Below are 17,905 nucleotides of genomic sequence, written 5' to 3' on the forward strand. Positions count from 1 at the left end.
TTTCTAAAGACATATAAAATTAGGAAAAAAATATATAATTTGCATGTAATAGTTCTTAGTTTGCTTGAGTATTTTTGAGTAATTTAAAAACTATGCAAATATTTTCTTGTTTTTGGATTCAAATATAATATTTCGGATTTAGAATAAATTTATAAGGTAACTCTAGAACGCATATTTTTTTAAATTTAGAAATAAAAAAATTCCAAAGATTTTTTAAAAAAAATATGTTAAAATTCATTTTCTCGAGTTTTTTTAAATGTCGTGTAGCGCCATCTACATAGGTTATAGAGTCTAAGTGTCTTTGGTACGGATGTTAAAAATATCAAAACAAATAACTTTCCTGAAGAAAACTTTTTGGTAGGACGTTCTTGTCTAAAGATGGAACCGATCTAGATCAGTTTCTACTTATCTAGATCAAGATTAGTTTCTACTTATCTAGATGGCACCGATCTAGATCAGTTTCTACTTATCTAGACCCAAGTTGTCAAAATAATCATTAGTTTCATCCAAGGTACTAAACACAGCGATCTTCCAAGGTACATACCCGGGATGCTAGAGATTTTGAGCGTCGAAAGTACCATTCTGCCCCACTGTGTGCCGTGTATAATTTCAATTCTATAACCGTATTGTTATTTGCATATTCGCATGAGTTCTTGTTTATTCGAGCGGGCCGCGAGTCTTATGTTAGATTTTGAATTTACTGCTCAGATGTTTGAACTGAAAGCATGAACCTAGGATGCTAGGACCAAACATAGGAACTTCCGGACATAACCGATTAAGGTTCGCAGGGGAAAGGCCGTTGGTATAATCGCACTTGAGACGGGGCTTATAAATTCCTAAATATTAACATATTCACTTGTTTCTAGATGTTTCTGTGCATGCGAGATAGCGGGTGTAGGAGTGTGCAGATGATCGCGATAACAAGATTGCAGGTGTGATCCGATATGACTTATCGAGAAGGACACGAGCGTTCCTATGTTACCGTGTTAAATCACGTGGACATTTTGATGTCACGTATGCTAGTATGTGTACAACTTGGCGTGTTTGAGTTCGTTTATATTACCGAGAAGCTGTTTGTATGTTAGCGTGGGCTTTCAAATATTCGCACTTGACGTCATTCTGATGTTTAATTTTGAATGTACGATTCAAATGAGGGAAGATAATGAAATCCCCCATCTCGATGGAATTTCCGCCCTGAGACTTGTTGTTAGTGTATATAAGTTCTTTTGTTAAGAATGAGAACTCCCAATAATAACCGCGCGAGATCGGCCGTTTGTATGGTGGCACATGGGACCGCGTTCGTAGGCGAAGGAATACGTGAGTGATCGCGTTTGCGACCGGGTTTGTATTATTGCGATAGCTTCGAGCGTTTGTATATCATTGAGGGCGTTCTTTGTATCGCGTAGGCGTTTGTGTATCGCGTATGCTAGTGCGCTTGTAATTTCGCGTATACTAATGCGTGTCTATAACCATGTCGTCGTTTGCAAATTCGCGTGTGCTTTTGAGTGTCGCCGAGAAACTCCAAAGAGAAAACAACACATTAATAAGATATTAATTCAGTATGCTACAATATATTAGAGAAAGACATCAGATATTGTAACAATCATGCACAGAAAGGGAAAAATATAAAAATATAAATGAGTAATCCAAAACAGATAGCACATGGATTAAAAAGGACATTGGTATTCCCAATACAATACAAATATTCGAATGGCTGAACTTTGGTTTGGTCAGATGAAGGTAAGTAAATACATGCCACATATAAAAAGACCCATTAAACCCTTTTGGCCTCCTCGATGCATCACTATCGAGGCGTATTGCAACCAATATCTTAAAGCAACGTTCTGTTATACGTAAACTAGTATTAATTGTTGACAATTGATGTACTAAGTTTGTTGAAACGGATTCATATTATATTGCTTGAAGATGTTTGCAATGCACGGAAAAAATCCGCTCATAATTTCATGAGCAAAAAATCACGGGTCAGCCTTCGGTTTTATGAACGATTTACGAAAATCACGACCAAGTTTCTGAAACTATGGATACTAGCTATTTGTGTTTTCAAAATACTAGTTTGTGCCAAAAATTTACATGGCTTTACTTTCTAATGTTTGCTCTAGGTTTACTGTGGTTGCTCCCTGGACTGTTTAGTTTTCTTGTATACAAGTTGGGGATACACTGGTTTGTACAAACTATATCAACTAAAAGAACCGACATTTAAACGATGTTTCTGATTTCAGGATCTTTGTCCCTATTTTCGTAATTTCTAATCACGTTACCGTAATATTTTATTCATGTGTACACTATCGGATTTTTCTGGCACAGTAGCGCGATTTATTTTCACGATTTCAGGACCTCAGTCACGAACGTCGTAATTTTCATTCACGTTATCGTGATATTTTAGTCGAAAGTAGAATGGTTTGTGTTCATTATTTCTGGATCTTAATCACGATTCTTCATTTTTTATTTATGAGTAGTGTGATTTATGTTCATGATTTCAGGATCTTGGTCACGATTTTCGTAATTTATATGCACGTTATCGTGATATATTCTTGAGCTCACTTTCGAATTTGACAAGTGGAAAAATGTAACTCATGTTCATGATATCAGCAGTTTTATCATGATATTCGTAATTTCTCTTCGCCTTATCGTGAAATGCTTTTTATTAGCTACTATCGGATTTTATACATGGGGTAACGTGACAATTTGAACTGGATCATAAAAGTGTGACTCATTCATTCATCATTGTTCTGTGAACTGTATTACGAATTCGATTAGTGACTCTATAATGTATTTTTGGCGCTTAACGAAGTTTTCGTTTTCTGTCTAGACATCACATTGAACCTTATTAAATTAATAACGATGTTCGAGATCCTAATAGTTTTCTTATGTTTGCTGCTCGCACCTAGTCGCTAGCAGCTGGACATAACTATATGAAATTTCATGGAAAAAAATCAAAATTTTGCTAAATAGTTCACGTGAAAAATTCATGACCATGTGCATAATTGCATGAAATCGAAAATGATTAGTGATATTTTTTCAGATATCATGTACTAGGGATCATGAACCAGTTCACTTATACATGAACAATATTTCACTATTTTGTGCACTATTTTACGGACACGCAACGATATTTTATGATTTTGTGTACCTATTCACGATTCCATGAATAAGGTTTCATAATTTTATGAACTATTTCACAGGCACGCATGATCACGTGACTTTTATACTAAGAATCATGAGCCAGTTCACAAGTACATGAATAATATTTTCCGATCTTGCGAACTATTTTACGAACACGAATGGTCAGTCTTGACTATTATACTAGGAATCATGAATCAGTGCTCGTATTCATGAATAATATTTTGTGATTTTGACAACTATTTCACGAAAACGGATATTGCAACGTTAGTAATATAATAGGAGTCATGAACTAGTTCACGAAGGTTGAAAGGATTCATGAATAATATTCCGAGTTTCGTGAAAATCTGTTCTGATTTTGTAAACTAATTCACGCTTTGGGAACGAAAACCAGATCATATTTAAGATGTATTAAATCATGAATCAGTTCACGACGTATAGTCGGACTCTGAATGATGTTCCTAAATCTAAGAATAAAATCACGGGTCAGCCTTCGGTTTTATGAATAAGGTTCATAAAATTGTGAACCAGTTCACGTACAGAAAATCGATTTGCTAATGGCATGGTCGTGACTGCAGTTCACAAAACAAAAACAAATATCTCCCCTAACAAAAGCGTTATATAGGCGTTACTGAAACGAAATTAAACATAATTATAAAACACATGAATTTTGTTCATGAACCCCTTTTCGCGACGAAAAAACGTGATTTTTCCAGAATTCATGGCACTTTATTCACGATTTCGGGAACAATTTTTTCCGTGCACCGTCAATCCAATCAGTCTAGCGGAGGGACGTATTCAAAGTTGCTTATATTTGGGAACATAATCACTATATTTGACGGTTTGGTCTGCGTGGATGATAGCTGTTCAAAATTACTAGGCCGTTTTTTGAATATTTGAATTGATCTGGTCTCAATAATTTGGCTAATTCAATAATTTTTTCTGCCAAATCTCTGCATTTCTTGCAACTTTTGCCGAGATTTGAACAGCCGAGAACTCAGCAAATTCATTTTTCGCTGAGAACTCAGTAAAACAGTAAACAATTGTTTGCTGAGACTCGGCAAATATTTCGCTGAAAATCAGCAAACAAATGACCCTTTTCCGAGATATTCTATTCTATGCTATTCTAACCCTTACACAGCCAGTATTGAAAAGCATCCTGGAAAACACTACAGTTATTCTATAATGATTTTCTTGTCAATATTAATATTTGAAACATATTTTCATGTGTCGCAAATATTAAAACGGCCAGGCCTACTGTGCAGAGTTGGGTTTAAAGATGTTTTAAAATTAAACGGTAATTAAATTATTCAATTAATGAATAATTTGATTAACGAATCATTTCGAATCTCAAAGGAGGAAGAAACGAGGACAACTGTACCAACTGTTTCCGTTTGAAGGGAATATGATAAATCGTTGGGAGTGACTTTGCTAAGAAGGTTAATGTCACTCCTTTGGTCCTTTGGGATGGGACAGAGGTATTTACACCTTGCTCTGGCTAATATGCCTAGCGCCTTTGCTCGCTCATTACACTTTCATCTTAAAATTCTCGACAAACATATGATTAGGTTTATGATTAGGGCCCAACTGTCAAAGCTCAAATCCTGGAGGACAATTCCGGACAAACCGCCAATCGCCCAATACAATCGTTGACATCATACAAAAGAGAAAAGTTTGCTCTTTCGTTGACTGCTATGCATAGTGCTTGGGTAATAACGGTTCCTTCAGAACTTTTCCTGAAAGTGGATTCCGACATCCGGCCTTTGAGCCTCAATCAAATATTTGTCAAGAATTGAGCTATTAAATTAGTATTTTTATATTATTAATAAAACAAGAAAAAACATTCCTTTTGCATTCTAAGATCTCCATCCTGATGCTCTACACTATGAGAAACGTCATCAAAATGCATGATGTTATCCACACAATTTTCTTATTAATAAAGCGGCTTTCAATTTCACTGGGTTATATACAGAGCCGTAGCGTGCGGTTGGCCAGGTTGGCCCCGCCAATGGCGTCAGCCTCAGAGGAGCGCTGAAATCATGACCGGTATTTAATTTTTGTCTAGTCTAGTCTAGTCCACATATACACAGCCAATACATGCAGGGATCCTGGAAAATTGTAGACGTTCGCCTACAAATTTTACAAAACAGCGAATTTTTTTTTAAAAACGGTTTTAATCCACCTAACAGTGTGATGAGACATTTCTTATAACTTTTATCACTCTCTTCGGATATTATATCGTTTGAGAACATTTAGAACATGATGCTTCGCGATGTTTTTGATAACACATACTATATGGGATAGTGGCAGGACTCAGAGAATCGCTCAAATCAGCATAGGACAACATCAGTGCTAGAAATCTCAAACCAAATCAATGGGAAAGCGAAAAAATAGCCCATAAAATAGACATACCAACCAATTATTGTTAAATTGTTGTGGGAAAACTGAATTTTCCTAAAGGGGTTATATATTGTACTGAACCAAAAAAATCGATTTTTTTTAATCGATTTGAAGTTTATACTTTACTCAAATTTCCAACGCGACTGAGAACTAAGAAAATTGAAATCGCAGCTCCTGATATTTTTCTAAAGGTGACTTCCCAGTAGTATCCTTGATTTGAATTATTATTGCTAATCCTAATGCCAAAGAACAAATAAAAACCTCTCGAAAACGAAGCGTTTGGGAAAATCATCATCATTACTGGAATTTTCATTTTCACGAATCTTTTCGATAACCTTCCGTCACTTGCCTTAATGCACTGGGTGCACAGTGCTCTGAAAATCTAGCGAAATCATCTTAGGGCACCAGCGGGTCTAATTCAGAGCCATCTGCGCGGCGAGTTAAATCTGTAAAGAATTCTAAAAATTATTTTCTATTCCATAATTTTCAGTTCAGCAATTCGAGACATCGTGATATTGTGTAGGAAAAAAGCTGAAAATTTCAGTATTTTCTCTATTTGCAACATATAAACCCTTAAGTATACCAATTAATTGGTATACGAATTGGAATAGGTTCGCCAATTTTTGGAAGAAGTCTACAAAATAACCCCTTGAAAGCTACCTAAAAATAATTGCATCGAGGCAATAAAAAAATCCCCGAAAATGAAATGTACCTATTAATGTGAAACACAGTGAATAATAATACAATAAAGACCCATTTTTATCAATCTCATGGTGTATTTTAGGCTGACAAAATGGCGACATTGACTAAATCGGGCAATTTTTTTCTTTATAATAAACTGAAGCTGTTAAAATATTCTTCCCGTCCCTTGATGTAGTCTGATAACTATTTCTGATTATGATTAACTTTTCATTTTTGCATATTTCCATCTTCATGATAAGGAAAACATGCTCAAGAAAGGATTTACTCGAATTCAGTCTTGTTCGTCTGCTAGAGCCCATCAAACATATGTCATATTTGGCTGATTAAATCGGGGTTTCAATGTATTATAATAGATATTCAGCATTCGAAGAAGTTTCTTGTGAACGAGTGTAGAACGACTTTGTTTCTACTTACTTGAAGTCAGCGGCGTAGCCAGAAATGTTTGATGAAAATCGATCATACTGTCCAAACGGCATAATTCCGAAACCGTCATTTTTGAAGTTTTAAAATTATGCAGAATTAATTTTTCAGAAAATAGTAACAGAGTTCGTGTCTTTAGCGAATTTGTTGAGACTTTATTGTAGTCATGAATATTAACCTGAGAAAATTCACCAAAAATTCTTGGACGATATACCGTCAAAATTATTTTATCAAATGATGCGCTGTTTAACGTTTGTAAAACTTATCGAAGATACTAAACCTCCGAAATTGGCGGTTTCAAAATGATGCTATCTTGACCTTAAATTACTGTTTTTAAACATTTGACCTATACATATAATTGGTCATATAACAAAAATTATATGCTCATCAAAATCGATCAGGAACTGCTAGAGTCGAATGGAAATCGTCATTTTTCATAAATTTCTCTCTACATTCAGAAAGTGTTATCCTCGTTATTAATCATATTACGTTTTCGTCTCAACTCGACGCATTCCCAAAATAAAAACCTGTTTTAATCCACCTAGTGGTGCAATTGTGCTTGTCTCATTTGTCCAGCCTACGATTCCATGGCTGGTTATGTTCAATACAATGGTGGAAATGAATATTACATGTTCAGTACGATTGAGATACTATGTGATACTGAATCATCGCTTGAAACCAGCGGCGGATCATGGAGAAAGATCCGGGAGGTCCAAGTCCTGCCGAAAATTTTCAACTTGTTAAGAAATTTTAAACTAGTTTTAAATTTAAAGTAGCAACCCCTCACTGCATATTCCCTCCGGGCCGGTATGATTGACGATTTTTAGAGTGATTGCATAACCTTTCTATATGAGAAAGGCAAAAATGTACCAAATTCCAAAAAAGTCAATTTTTGTCAAACATTTCAATGTTTAATGCATTTTAAAGTCATTTGGCATCAAAAATACAAATTTGATTTTGAAAATTTTTCATTTCAGTTTATATGGGAATTTGCTGTGTGATTGCGTTCTTCAACTCGTAACTCCAGAACCGGAAGTCCAATCAATAAAAATATTCAATAGCAGCCGATGGGAAGGTTGTACCTTTCATTTGAGACTAACTTTGTGCAAATCGGTCCAGCCATCTCTGAGAAACAGAGGTCACATTTTTTTCCACATACACACATACACACAGACATTTTCCGATCTCGACGAACTCAGTCGATTGGCATATGACACTCAGCCCTCCGGGTCGGGATTAGATTGACGAATTTAAGAGTGAATGAGAAAGGCAAAAACATTTTTAGCAAATGTTTAAAGTTATGCAATTTTTTGGTGAGCAGTTCTATGTTTCATAGATATTAAATCAATTTTAACTTCGCTTCCTATTAAATAAAGACCCTTATTACAGTACATTTCTACAAAAACGAGCTCAATTTGAAAATAAATCTGAGGATTATGATTGATTACAGAACTCTGGAATTTTCTATTTTCTATTGGAATGTTTTCAGGCAGGAATTTGATATTGATGCTATTAGACAACTGTGAAATCAAGACCAATAGATCAGTTACATATCAGGACCCCATTCCGACAATTTATCAAAAGTCCTCATGATGTTTACAACAACAGGCTATCCATCTACGGATCAGATAATTGTTATTGTAATATTAAATTAAATCAGTCTGCATCAATAAATTTTCAACTTCCATCCATTTTTTTTTTTGGGTGCGGTGCGGGGGGGGGGGGGGGGGTTGTATGGTGTTAAACCCCAAAACCTTCTCTTGGCTACGCCGTTGCATGGAGTTATTTATTTCGCTTTTCATTTTCTGATATGTTTCAGATCGATCCGATGGTCATAAGTTAGAAAAATTGTAGTCAGAAGGTTCGCACAAATGAACATTTTTGCACTGATAAGTTATCATGTTCTTTCCAGACAACTTGGAAGTGTTCGGTGATTATTTCTAGCGGTTGTAGATAGAAAAATGAAATACAAAATTCGTTTTATCGTAATAATGTTTGGCTTATTTCAATGGATTATTACTATATTGAACAATAAATAGGCGACAAAGAGTAATCCACAAACAACAAGCCATAACTTTCAAAGTGTTCAAAATAGATATTTGAAGTCTTCAGTAAAGTTATTCGCAAAAGTAAGAGCTACAAATTTGCTGAAGGCATCATTTCGATATAATCACTTCCACGAAAATTTGTGAAAATATCTCACTCATAGGGGGATTAATCAGCAAAAGCACAATACCAAAACAAAGGGCATATTGCCTCCATTAAATTCTCCGAAGATACTATTGACCTAAAATAAGCCGTTTTGGCGTTAATAATAGATTACATATTTTTGGTCATATTTCTGGCAATGGGAAATGATAAAAATCTTTCGTCCGCATTTAATTATAAATATCTCTTTTGATAATAGCCCGATTTCAACAATCTATAGCTTGTTCAAAAGGTATTCGTTAAAGCTGTCTAAAAACATATATATTGTTAAACTATATTGTCAATCTCGGCAGATAATTCAAAAATACTGCAAAAAGCGCCATTTTTACGCATTCAAACATTCATATCTTGGAAACTAAACATCAGAATCAAAAACAAATTAATAGCGTTCTTACTGTTTTTTAGTTCTTTCATTTAAAATTGGTTCGGATAAGATCGGTTCAGCCATTGCTGAGAAACACGAATGAGAATTTGTCCGTTACATACACACACACACAGACACACACACACAGAGACATTGTCCCAAATCGTCGAGCTGAGTCGATTGGTATATAAGACTCGGTCCTCCGGGCCTCGGAAAAAATCTTGAAAGTTTGAGCGAATTCTATACATTTCTTTTATAAGAAATGTAAAAAGCCATAAAAAATATTGAATTTCTCAAAATACCGATTTTTTTTTAAAGCAACAAAAAATATTGAATTTCTCAAAATCAGGTACTGAAAAAACTGGTGACTTGAAAATCCCCTGTTCGGTTAAAACCCCAACATCCACCAACAAAATCCAACATGCAGACGAGCAAGAACGCTGCTGTCATATGTTTTTCTTACTCCTATGACACTCGGCGCACCAACGCAAATCCAATTTGTCTTCAAATACTCTACAAAATCGTCCATATAGTAAAGCGTCATCATGAAATGATTAAAAACTTGACCTCTAGGGAAAGTTGCGGGGTGTTGGTTTTACCCATAATTCCCCTACTCCAGAAGCCCTACTGTGAAAGCGCACACCGCTGTGGTTTCTGAATAAAGGAACTAAACCCCCTTTAAAAAATCAGGTTTCTTCCGAAATTTTCGTCTAAACACGTAAACAAAAAAACGGTTCAGTTTATAAAGCAATTGTCCATGTGTGTAAAGTGTATAGATGACTATACGCAGCGAGATATAACTAAACTGTCTACACTTTCTTAAACATTTTTTAATATATTTGGAATGGATTTCTGAACTTGCTTTGTCTTCGATTATCTTCTTGATGTAAATCATGAGCGATAAACTAAATCTTACCCACCTTCTCACCGAAACCTGTGATGGATATTTGACTCGGTCAAACCTTCTGAACGGAATTCCCTCCAATACAGATCCATGATTCACAACCGTTGGCAAATTTGAAACACACAGGGACTACAAGCTTCATCTCTCGGATCCGGAGCCAAACAGGACACAATCTAACTCAATATAATATTTTTTACCACACTTTGCACAATATTAAAATTTTCTTTGGAGGAAAAATCACGATCGACTAATTTTGACGTCCTACTTAGTCGACGCCTACTTCTCCAGTCCCAAATGACCCTTTTCCGAGATATCAATAAAAACATTTAATGATTACTCGGTTGTATCGGAAATTGCCGAACTCAACTAACTAAGCAGGATACTGCATCGGTCTGGATCTTGTTGAATATTGACAGAAAAAATAATTCAATCTGCCAGTCGTCAGGATTCTATCCGCCATGTGACATGTTACTTTTTGAATATTAATGTTTAACTAGTGCCAATTTGGGGATGATTTGGACTTATCTAACCAGCATTAAATTGGTGTTAGGTACCTGCGAGGAGAATTCGAAACACTAAAAGACCAGATTTTGTTAGGTTTTGTATCCTTATACACAAACATTTGGTCTCATCCAAATGCTTTTCCATTTGGAGATTGTACAAAAAACTCTATATACCGTAGCAGAATTAAAGATCTAGTTTAGACAATTAGTATTCAGCGGTTCAGCCAATGACACTTAGCCGATTAGCCGCATTGTTCTCAAATTTGTTTTCTTTAGCACATGCTAGTTTTAACCCTAGTTAGTTACTATTCAAAATTTGTTAAAAAAATGCAATTGGCCTCAGACTACTGCAAAGTGCATTGTCGAATAAACGAACTGATCAGAAGTACGTATGAACGTTTTCTATATTAGAACCTCTGTCAGGTGAAGAAAAACATTGTTGCGTTTATTAAGATGAATAACTCTAAAAATCCTAGTTTTCAATATTTTGAAAATATTCGTGAAGATTAGATGAAACAACTTATAACTACTCGTTAAACCATTTGAGTGAGATGTGATTTGTTTTTAAGCAACAAAAATAGAGGAATGACATTAATTCCTGGTACCGCCATTGAAATTTGAAAAAAGCCGCTGGAAGCATACATTTTTCATTTGAATAAATTATGACGATGGCGCGAAGTGATTTTCAGTCTTTTTACAACTTAAATTGAAAAAAATCAACAACTCTCAAACTTCAGGATCTGAAAGAACGTACTTTACTCTTTCATTTACGACCAAAAGTAAATTATTTGATAGGGGCTCCAGAGCAAATTAATTTTAAATTTTTGCATGAAAACGTATGTCTAACAATGGAACTTGTTAACACTCTAGAATGTACTCTAGACATTCGAAAATAATTAAAAGTAAGAAAACTGACATACAATTTTATTCCCTTGGAAAACATAATTTTCAATGAGAAACGTAGTATGTTCCATTCAAAAGCAAAATCAATAACATTGTTTTTGATGTTCCCCTCCAAACCAGTGCACTGACGAGTATGCAAATGAATTCGCAGTGAACCCACGTCCGTTCCTTACCTGCACTAAATACATGTTGAATTGCAAATGGGGAAAAAATTCAGCACACAACTGCAGCTGCCTTCCGTTCTTGCTGTTATTTCACGCGACCCCGATACGTGCTGGGTTTAATGCAGGTGTCCGAATCCTTTACCGCTTCCCTCGATATTTGATCCCACCGAACGACGGCGCCGTCGGGGTGTTACTACTGCTTGCTACGAAATCGATAGACTACTCCGTCGCCGGCTCCTCGGCTTCGATCCCTCGGCAGTCTCAGCTTCAAACGGGAACCTTCTCTAGGTCACGTGGCTTCTGGTTCTGAAATTCTGTTCGCGTTGTGTAGTTCAAACGTACCGCAAACACGACAATTTACAATTCTAGCGGGTAAGTTTACAAGCCGCCGAAATCAATTTGGCGGTACTCGTCACTCGGAAACCAATTAAATCGCTTCGCACATTTTGCGTCTTTCCTAAAGGCGATATCAGTTCGGTAACAATGCCTGCACAAACGAAACCAAAAGTGAGGTGGGCTATTTAGTCGATGTTTTACTACGACCTGACAGCAAAACACTTTCCACTCATTTCGAAAACAACCTCCTCCTCCTCCTCCTGCGTAGGTTCACTTCTATCCAACCAGGCAATCACGGACGGACGGTCCCGTATCCACTTCTATTTAATTATTTATTCATACAAAAAAACGGCCGATTGCCCGATCAAACTTGGACACACATGCTCGGAAAACGACAAAATTTAGTGAAAGTTGCGACTCGAGAGCTTCAGTTGCACACTTATCCGCTGGATGGCGCATCCAAATGCCGAAAACATGCACAACTCATTCACTCACTCACGTCCGCGTTTGTGCATAACTTATCTAGTAGTAGCCACTTTGTTTCATCTATAGTTGGCCACTATCGAACGTGTTACACGCACAATCTTCGCTTTCCAGCAGTCACTTGGTTGGCCACTTCCGATCACTTCCCGCCTTTAACGTCTGTGACGTCACCACACTAGCTTGCGTAGCTGCCAAATCGCATACACAAAATCGAAGCACACTAGTATTCCGGTCCGGTCTGTCGCCGTCAGAAGGCACCCAAACAAACGCAATCCTCGCCTGCACCTAACGAACCACTTGACCAGCTGCTTCTTCCTCCGCGCTGCTGCCTATTGCTGATCCAATCATCAACGGTTTTTTTTCGTTCGTTCGTTCGTTCTTCCACACCGCCACTGTCTAAGGATCGAAAAGGCACAACCTCAACAACAGTGGATGCGGTAAAACGAGTAGGTCATCAAGTTCACCATAATAACTAGTTTGGCGCACCATTTGCGTGTTGTGTGTGTTCAAATTGGGAAGGCACAATCCCGATGAGTCAGGTGTTTTGAACTATAACCGAACTCGGCAGGCGCACACTCATATAGGTACGGGTGATCGGGATGATCGTGTTCGACGCACAAACTTCCTAGTCACTGCCACTAACAAGCACTCGAATCCCTTGTCAGAAGGAATGATTGGTTCTCCGCTAATAACCAGCGGTAGTCCTTCAAATGTTTTTGTTTATTACAAAAATCTCAATGCAATATCACGCACGATTTGTTCAGTTTTGAAACTCGCAAACAAACTCACTTCGCTTCCAACGCGACCGTTTTCGATGAGCGCCAACGGTGTAATGTTAACTACCATGCCGCCTAAGTTGTGGGTAGCCGCAGCATAAACACTCATGTCGAGGCGTACACATTCATTCATAACGAGTGCTGTTTCATTCCTCATGCAGGAAAGCCAAACCAACAACCGGCAAACCATCAAACCAAAGCCGGTTGGTTGGATGGAGCCGTTACTGGTACCGGTGTTGGTACCGCTGTAATGAAACTTTACCTCGAATGAACTGCGAGTTGTTGCGTGCTGTGAAGAAGTTTTTGCTCATTCTCTCTACCATTTTTATCCGGTATATTGCTGAGAGTGAGTACTAGTTGTTATGGTTTGTGAGTGGTCCCGCATTGTTGATCATCGCTGCTGGCAAGGGTTCTTCAGAACTGAGAGGGTTTATTAACACTAGGTCCGTAAGCGGTTTTCGGTACAGCAGTGCGCGGGGAAATATGAAAATGGCAAGTTAAAATAAACACGAGAAAGAGGGAATGAGTGGTAAATGCGAATAGACGGTATAAACGCATGATAATTAGTGTGAATCGTTTGAATAGTGAATTAAAATTGATGAAGTGGTGTTCGGCGTATAGATGTGATAAATAATATCATACACAGTGGAAGGTTGACGACAAAATTTCGTTGAGGGACATTTTCAGTGGAGTTAGGAATAGTCGATTGTCTTTAGAACAAAGAACAAATTGCTCCAAGGAAAGATATAAGATAAAAGAAATATGTACGAACGAGAATAACCTTTTCGAAATCAAATAATAGAAAAAGTATCTACCTTACAAAACAAGCCCTACAAACAAACATAGAACAGCTGATATTAGGGTTATTACTGTTTCTATTAATGTTTGAAGCAGACTAAAATGGCTGTCGCACATTTTGACGCATATCCAAACCGCATTTTTGAGTCATAAACTTTGAATTCAAAGCGATGACATACATTTTTAGATATCAATCCATTGGAATTACCGTAGACCATAATTTATCAAAGAAACTTTTTTGAAATTCATTGTAAATCTGAATTCAAAGATACAAACACAATAAATAAAAATTCTGATTAATTTTTAAAGTTTTTAAAAATTAATTATGCTTTCTCATAATCGGACGGTTATTCAATCACTCTGAAAATCGTCAACCTAATCCTGGGCTGGGCTTGGATTCCTGGACAAAATTGGAAAAGTGCGGTTTTTGTTCGTTTTACTATTTAGAAGCTGCGTAGAAGCAAGTAAGCGGGCAGATTCATCACTGCGCTCCTACAGTGCGTCCCAAAATGGTGGGAACACTTGTAAATCGTCGACGTTGAAGGGACAAAATTATTTAATAAGGTAAGATCTTTCTTTTTGTTACCTTTTTGTCCATTTGTGGTTGGTGACCGTGTCACAGCAGTTTCCAACGTCTGGTGGTGTGATTCAAAATGGCTGCCGCTAATAGCGGTGACCCGGGAGAGTCGAATAAAAGAAGATTGCCGGAGTATATTGACCCGACGAACAAATTCCGAGAATTAACGTTCCTGCAGCTGACAAGTAAAGACGGTACACCATTGCCAAGAAACACGTTAATTATTGGCAAATCTGTTGAGGTTGTCGCTGGGGGACAATCGAAGATGCGAATACCGAAGCTCAAGGGACACGGTATACCCCTCGAGTGCGGAACCCTACCCAAGTAACTAAGATGCTGAAAATTAACCAGCTCGTTGACGGCACTGAAGTAGTGGTTGAAACCCATCCGGGCGTAATTTCCTGCCAAGATCTGATTCGCACGGAAGAGAAGAATGTTCTAGCAGAAGTCCTAAGTCAGGCAGTGATTCGTGTACAGTGAATTACACGAAGCGGGGACAGAGTGAATAGTATGCAACACAGAAAAAAATATTTTGTGATTTTAAGTTTATTTTCATGCACATATTTGGAGCAACGGAAAACGCTGGCGAGAATTCGTAGGCAATCACTTTCGCTATCAACATCGTCTTCGTCAACAATTTTCGCCAGTCGAGATAGCAGATGCTTCGCACTCCAATGGAACATTCGGGGTCTGCGAATCAACATCAGCGACGGTGGTTTCGATCTACGTCCCCCCGATGCTCAGCAAAGTCAAGAACAGCTGGGTGATTTCCACGTCCTGTGCTTATACTGGGCGACTTCAACGCGCACCATATTTGCTGGGGTTTCATGAAATCTACCGCACTAGGCCACTTGCTGGCTGAAAAAACGTTATCGGAAAGATTAGTCGTCCTCAACGACGGATCGCAGACTCGGATTTATCCAGCTACCGATGCCACTTCGGCTATTGTCCTCCCGATCTGCTTCGAATCGTTGGCTTCGAAATTTGTTTGGCGAACATTCTCGGACACCTACAGCAGTGATCACTTTCCCATTCTCGTTTCAATTCCCGGATTGTCGCATATTCCCACGAGAAGACAGAAATAGATTTTCGACCAAGCGGATTGAACAACCTACGGTTGACCGGCAACGCTATACGACTGGGCGTCGAAATACCAATCAACTGTTTCGTTGAACGTTTGATTAGAGCAGTAATCACCGCGATACCTTGTACAACCGACAGAATCGGTTCAAAAGCGCTTCCGTAGTGGTGTCCGGAGGTGATGGCAGCTATCAAAAAACGGGGAAAACACTTAGAACACTGAATCGTATACAAGCAGAAGACCCGCGGAATGCGGATGCATTGAAAAGCTTTCGGGAATCACGAGTGGCTGCAAGAAAGTTTATCCATGACGCCAAGGAAAGATCATGGGAAGACTTCGTCGCAGTGAATACGTTGAGAGGGATACGCCAGCATCGCCCAACTATCATTACATGGTCCGTGTAACCGGATATGCCAGAAGAAATAGCTGAAGAACTAGCACAACATTACAGGGAAAGACTCGCAACCTCCACCTATTCGTTATTGTTCCAGAGGGAGACGGAAAAGGTCGAACGAAACCGTATAAACTTCTCGCCACATACCGATGATATTTACAATTCCGACTTCAATCTAAATGAGTTGCTGTAGGCATTCGACACGACGACGAAGTCTGTCATTGTCGGCGAAAACTGCCATGATGGAACTCTTCAACAGCATATAGCAAACTGGAACCATCGTACCAATTCCAAAGCGAAACTCGGATGACACCACGGGTCCAGCTGTCTTCCGTCCAATCACCCTTAACAAGCTGCATGGCGAAGGTTTTCGAGCAAACGGACGTCTCCACAAACGCCAACACGGCTTCAGGTCCGGTCGGGGTACTGACACATACTTCGCGGAACTAGAGAGGTCTCTGTGTGATAGCGTCGCTTGATTTGTCGAAGGCTACGCACATTAGAGAAATGGTAGGCACGCGGAAGAATAATTAACATCCCATACAGTTCTCTGGCAGAATGAACGTTTCAGGTTAATGTCGAGGGACATTTATTACCTGCGCATCCGTTGGAAAATGGTGTGTCACAGTGCTATCGGTTACGCTGTTTCTCGTGGCAATTCAACCCATCTTTCGCGTGGTGCCGAATTCTGTACAGATATGCTTTTAGTATGAAGGAAGAAAGACTAGTCAATCTACCGAAAACTCTAGTCTGCAGTAAAAGCCGTAGATAGGTGGTTGAGAAGTGTTGGATTTACGATATCTGCAAGGAAATCCAGCATCTTCTATTGCAACCCGAATGCCCACCGTGAACCCATGCAGACGATAAAGGTAGACGATATTTTGTCACAAACGCTGCTGAGAACCCTCGGTGTTCTACTAGACCGATCTCTCAACTTTTAAACACATTGTAAGCTGACGAAGAAGGTCTGCGAATCCAGGCCGCGTATCCTGAAGATGATCGTGCCAAGCTACCCCGTGGTCAACGTGCCTCTTCACTACAAATCAAGTCCGCAACTGTTACTTCACGACTCTTCCACGGCACATGACGTGTAAGCAGAGGAGGAGATGCCGTCATTCAAACGCTCACTCCTACATACAATAGAATGATAAGGGTGGTATCCGGTGCATACGTCACAAGTCCAATTCTAGCAATTATGGCAAAAGCAGAAATCATACCATTCGATCTACTCGTTCTTCAAAGTATAGCCCGATTGGATGTCCATAAGCTGGAAAAAGCAGGGATAATGCCGATCCCCCCCCCCTCCCTGGTACACCGAGCATCCGAACGTCTGATAGACGTGGTCGGAATTACTCTTCAAGATATTTGCACTCGTACGTGTTTAACTGCTAGAAGATGATACGAATCCAAGCCCTAGATCGTGTTGGACATAAAGAAACGTGTGAAAGCTGAAAACCCCTCGGAAATTATTTGGCCTGCCTTTTAGTAACTCTTAGCAGGTCGTTTCAACCGTTCAACAGTCGTCCACACGGACGGCTAGAAAGACGACAATGCAGTAGGTGAGAGAGTGTTTGGTGAATGTTTTCAACAATCGGTTGATCTTCCATCGCAATGTGGCGTCTTCTTTGCAGCGGTAGTACCATACCACACGGCCAGCGATTTGGTAATCATGTGCGACTCGGCCAGTTGCTTATCGGCATTAGAAGCTGGCACATCGCAACACCCATAGATTCAACAGATTGAAAACATGC

The sequence above is a fragment of the Topomyia yanbarensis genome, chromosome 3 (assembly GCF_030247195.1).
Source record: "Topomyia yanbarensis strain Yona2022 chromosome 3, ASM3024719v1, whole genome shotgun sequence".
NCBI classification, from domain to species: domain Eukaryota; kingdom Metazoa; phylum Arthropoda; class Insecta; order Diptera; family Culicidae; genus Topomyia; species Topomyia yanbarensis.